This window comes from Octodon degus, unplaced genomic scaffold, assembly GCF_000260255.1.
Source record: "Octodon degus isolate 3935 unplaced genomic scaffold, OctDeg1.0 scaffold00002, whole genome shotgun sequence".
Taxonomy (NCBI): domain Eukaryota; kingdom Metazoa; phylum Chordata; class Mammalia; order Rodentia; family Octodontidae; genus Octodon; species Octodon degus.
This window is the reverse complement of record NW_004524578.1, coordinates 415171-421150: the sequence shown is the minus strand read 5'-3', so window position 1 is coordinate 421150 and position 5980 is coordinate 415171. Positions and strand designations below refer to the sequence as shown.

General features: G+C 40.6%; 1 pseudogene; it reads right to left on the bottom strand.

Annotated features, from left to right (window-relative positions):
- Window positions 1-3508: 3508 nt before the first annotated feature.
- On the bottom strand, window positions 3509-5006 carry LOC101566460 (annotated as a pseudogene).
- Window positions 5007-5980: the final 974 nt, after the last annotated feature.

Sequence of the window (5980 nt, the reverse complement as noted above, 5' to 3'; positions counted from 1 at the left end):
AAAAAAAAAAAAAAAAATTCATATTACTGTATTATGAAAATAAGATTTGCAGTGTAACAGCAAGGTTGGGCTTAGCCTAAAGGCACAAGTTGGACGATAGAAACAAGGATCAGTAGAGGAGATCTGTGGAGGAAAAATTGCCAGGTGGTCACCACAGGTAGTGGCAGATCCCTCCTAAACTGACAGAACCAGATTCTTGTGGAAAAGTCCTGCTGAGAAAGGTGCAGTGGTCTGTTCTCAGCGACAAATAGAAGGGAGTTCTACAGACTGATCCCCACACAAGGGGACAGCGGAGAACAGAAGATATGGAAAGGCTTTTTCTAGAATTGGATTGTATAAGTACATAGCTCCTGCCAGACACATTTTGCTTTATCTATATCAGGTTCTACTTTTTTAATTTAATAAAGATCTTTTATTGTCTCATTAAAATATCACAGATTGGCTTTACAATCCAGAAGCTTATTTCTGTGGCTGGATTAACTCTTGGATCTTACTCATCTGGCTGCTGAACTGTTCCCTTTTCAGAAACATAAATACCATCTAAACATTTTTCTGATATCCTTGTTTTTGACTATTGTGGCTTGCTGAATCAGAGCAGCTCAATTTGAAACAAGCTCAATGTCATTTCCTTCAAGGATTAGCTCATCTTTCTGGGCCTGAGATACTGAGCAAGCAACAACTGCTCTCATACGAGTGCGGCAAATGTATTTTTTACCCAAGAAATTCTGGATTTCAAAAAGAGATCCATTCTCCTAAATAATGACATTGATGAGGAAGTAAGCATACACAGACCTCATCTTGTAACATGATCTGGTCATCTGGTGAAGCCCAGCGTGACCGCCTTTATCATGTACTGTACATAGATAGCTAGAGATCGTGCAGAGTTACCGACTCCTTTCTGTTTCCCCACCATTTGTCAACCCTGAGCCTCTTCTTCTTCCCAAGGAGACTGAGTTCCACACTGATGTGGTTGAAGTCCCTCCATGGGGTTCCTCTGGGGCCCTTCACAATAACTGTGTATCCCTTCAGAGTGATGTCGACATTTTATGGAATGTCAACAGTCTGATTGCTAACAATGGTCTTCATTCTTGTGGGAGATGCAGCAAAGAGAGGTTCTACTTTTGAACTGAGCTAAAGGGACAGAAGAAACTTGAGCTGAACTTGGTCTGTATTTCAAGGTCATTGTTCACGTCAACTATGATAAAATATCTTTTATGGGATCAGTATTGGCATATTCCCTTGGTATTTAAGTGTTGACCTATCCTTTTATCAAGAACTTCATTGCTAGGGGCCAGGGAGAGGACTCAGTAGAATAAGCGCTTTCCTGGCAAGTGCAGGGGCCTGAGTTCAATCCCTGGTCCTTCAAAAATAAATAAATGAATAAACAAACAAACCCTACATTTCCTAAATTATATTCTGTGTGTCATATCATGTTGTATTTGTTCTTAGGTATACAATCCGTGGGTAATCCATTTTTGGGAGAAGTGAGGTTAAACATATTTGATACCCCTGGATGGATTTCAAGGAGCATTGGCTAAAAATAGCTCTCTCCCCTGTGTACAGCTCAATTTTAATTTCTCTAATTTTTAAATCACCAGTTGCGCTATCTTTGTAGAAATTTTGTGTCATCTTAATAAGACTTCAGTTAACACAAAAATATTCTCTACACAGCACTGTTCACCAGGAGCAAGTTACATTAATAAACTGCTCTAGTTTCAAGCACACTGGGGCTGGGAGGCAAGCCCCATGAATAAACTGATAGGCCTATGTGTTTTCAGGGTATTTTCTACCTCTGCAGTGCATAAATAAACACACTGCAGCTGATGGGGCCCTGTTTTATTCTCCTCTGCTTTCTTCTTTTTCCTTCCTTTCCATCAGGATAATGATTTCCACCTCACCTCACCTTTCTCTAAAACAATTCTCTATAGAAACCTTTTATTTACCCAGTGAAATTTTCTATAAAGGAGAAATAAAGGTGAAAACTAGCATGTCTGGCTTCTTTTCTGAACTGCAGCTTAAGAACAAAAAAGGATTTACAAGTTGGCTTTGCATTCACATTGATGTTCCTAATGTCACTGGAAATCTTAGGCAAGCCAGTGCAAGGGTCCTACAGGTCTAGCTCTTTGTGCATACTCAAGTGATTTCATTACAGGACTGAGCTCCTCTTCTACCTCAATTTCTAGATCTTGATGCCTTCAACCACCCAATATGTCAGGAACGTGTAGATCCACCCATGAGTATCAACTGCTCAAAAGCAGAAGCCCCGGCCTCAGGCCCCACCCACCCAGGCAGCAGAGTGGACTCCTTAGCACCCAGCCGCACGCGAACTCTCTAGAACAAGCGCAGCTGCTCCCTGCCTGCTCTCCAAGGCCTAGCAGAGTGCAGCTCTTTTGTGTCAGAACGAGTCTCTCAGGGTCATTCATTCCACTTGCAGACCAGCAACCTGTTATCCATGCTGCATTCCTGGTAATAATTGGTTCTTGTTTTTAAGAATTTAAAACTTGCAAAAATCATCGATGTAAATGCTCTTTTCTCTTCGGGCATTTGTTCTTTCTTCTACTTTTTTGTCCACATCATCTACAACCAAATTCATGCCTGTGTTCTGTGTTCATGCCACTCATCTCTCTTAGTTCATCCACAATCTTTTTTTTTTTTTTTTTGCAGTACTGGGGATTAAACTCAGGCCCTTGCGCATTCTACTGAGCCATCTCCCCGGCTCCCACAATCATTTTTTTCCAGTAAAATTTTCATTTCTTTTCATCCTGCTAAGCTTCATTCCTTCCTGATGGAACAAGAAAATCACTTGCAAGACACAAATCCTAATATTATACATTATTTATTTTACTGGTATTCAGAAATTTTCCCTAATATATCTCAGATTAAAAAGAGAGATGGGGGGAAAGTAGAGATTGATGGAGATTTTTTTCTGTGAGCTCTAAGGAAATGTTAACTCCTCAAGATAAAGGAAACTATGAATATTGTGATCACAGTGCATTGTTCGTTGTAGCTGGGAAAAGTTTACAAATTGGTTTTTGTATTGAAAGAATGCTGAGATTTCCATTCCAGTTATAGTGATCAGTATATTATTTTTTTCAAATTGAATCTCTTATTAATATGGTAGTTGTCTGTAACATGTGCACACACTCTTGCACACTCAGAATGATCTTCCTGGGAAAAAAGACTAGTTATGCCTAAGAGGGAGAGGAAGAACAAAATTTTCTATAGGTTTTCATTTTTGTATGCAATTGTGTGCACGTCACTTATGAAGCTGTTGGCAGATCTGCCCAAGGGAGACACACGGGGAGGCCAGGGTCATCTTCAGCAGGGGCACAGCAGAGCTCTCAGTGTGAGAAAGCTGACACAATGTGGACCTTTGCAGTGAGTCTTTTGTTTTGCAAAATATGGGGAGAGGTTTATAAATGGGAAGAAAATAAGAGAAGGCAGTCTGAAGTAGGCTTTTGCAGTCAGTCTTCCTCACAGTACTGTGCAGGGCCATTGAGAGAAATGCTCAGTCTTTCTCTGGAACCAGTTTCAGAACTCTTCCAATTGCAGTGCTCTTACCCTCATCTCTTCAGGTAAAACGACCCATCTGAGGGAAGTCTGTAAAGGTTTCAAGGCAGATGCTACCTGAGGCCTTTAAATAAGTGATACATACTTGATCCTGTTTCACAAAACTGGGGCGAGTCTTACTTTTTCTTGCCTGATTTTTTTGTCTGCCAAACAGATAAAAGTTTTTATTTCAGCTTCCTCAATACAGGTGTGAACATGCAGCACTGCATTATATTCTGAGTAGATGATGGATTTGTATTCTGTAATCACTATCTGGGCATTAAACATGCGTCCAGAAGGACAGGTTATTAGAATCACAGAATATGAATCCTGGAATAATCTCCTCCTCTTCAGTTTCAGCCTGATTTTGGAGTTTTCACTTGGGGCTACAGAATCTGTTTCTACATCATCAGTAAACATCGTAAGGACTTCCACGTTGTGCTTGTTTGGCATCGCAAGCGGCTGGCCTGTACAAATAGATCCTGATTCCAGCTTTCCCAGGACCACAGCGCCCATATCCATATACTTATCCACAATTGGCAGCCTGACTGGGTCCATCAGCTGATCTATTGAAGTTTGGCAAGTTATCCAGATATGGGATAAATGGTAATCCAATGTACCAAGGACAGAAATTTGATTGCTCTTTGAGATTTGCTCCAGTCAACCCTGAGCAGGGCATAAACTGAATGTCTTTATGGGATTGAAGCTAATCTTTTAAAAAGTGGCACTAGCTTCTGTCTACATTCTTCATACCTCTCATTACTCCAGTTTACTGTTGGATCATCCATCTTATTAATAAGCACAATTAAGTATGTTATACCTGCTGTCTTTGTCAACATTGCATGTTCTCTGGCTTGTCCTCCTTTTTCAAGTCCAGTTTCAAACTCTCCTTTCCTGGCTGAGATCAACAACACAGCCATATCAGCTTGAGAGGCTTTGCCAATAATATTTGGAACAAAACTCTTAACCAGGGGCATCCAGAATTGTAAAGTGTTTCTTTTCTGTTTCAAAGTGAGCACCACCCAGTTCTACTGTTTTAAACTTGTCTCATTCTTCCTTATTTGTGCTAGGGCCCAAGACAAGTACCAGGCTGCTCTGCTATTTTCCTTAGCTTCTCTTTCACATTTTTTAAGTGTCCTTTTGTCCACCATTCCAATCAGATACATTATTTGTCCTCTAGTGGTTGACTTGCCTGTATCTACATGCCCAGTGTGTACTACATCTACATGTTCTGTTTTGGGAGGCACCTGGTGGGGCAGCCATGGACTTAGGCTTTGGTATTTCCTCTTCTCCATAATTTCTTGGGCACTTTCCTCAGGTCACCTTCCATCTCCCAAGGAACCATCCCCCAGCTCTGCTTTACTTATTTCTTCTTTGTGCTCCCTTGATTCTTCTGGGGATATTTCAGTCTCTCCATTTTCAACGGGTTCTGAAAATTCCATGCTAACACCTAATTTGAACCTTCACACAATCACTGTTGCTTTTCAGAAGACTTTGCCTTGGTAGTTTCCAACCCCCTTGTTGCTCCCTTCTGGCTACAGAGCACAGCAGAAGACCTAATCAGTATGTTCTTTTTTTTCTATATTTAGGACAGGGTCTAGAAGGTCTCGCTACAAAGATTGGACTCGTAGTGATTCTCCTGTTTTTAAACCTCTCAAACGCTGGGATTACAGGCACGTGCCACCATGTCCAGTTTCAATTGCTGTCTCAGCACACCCCACTGTTGGGGCCAGCAAGGCACTCTGGGGATCAATTCCTGGCCGCTGTGCTCTACCTAAGTGGGTGCTTTAGTCTGCTGAGCTATCAGGTCAGCCCAGTATATTCTTTAATCTACTTTATATTTCATTTCTCTCTCTCTCTCTCTCTCTCTCTCTCTCTCTCTCTCTCTCTCTCTCTCTCTCTCTCTGTACCAGGGATTGAACTCAGCACCCTGTGCTTGCCAGGCAAGTGCTTATTCTACTGAGCTATCTCCCCGACCCCTTATATTTCCTTCTTGACTAAAACCTACAGACACTGGCTGCAGTACATGATTCCTTCCACCTTATTTTGTGAATGTCTGCCAGATATTTCCTTCTCACGTATCATAATGCAACCATAGTTTATTTTTTCACTCTTTGATGTATAACTACTAAAGTTACTTTTGTTCATCAGTGACTTAAAAATCTAACTCAAAATACAGTTATATCTCTCCATACAATATGTTTTCTAACTGGTCTAGGAAGGAAATTACACTTGTTTGTTTTTTATAGGACATAACAACATTTTAATAAATATTTTCATGCTTGTGAGATTTTAGATTTTTGGGTCTTTTGACTTATTTGGTAGGTTACCCACATTATTATTCAGGTGGTATAATAATATCACCTGATATTACTATATGTTATTTTCTTGCTGTCCATTGACTTAGGGTCAACTTTTTAGATTGTGGACC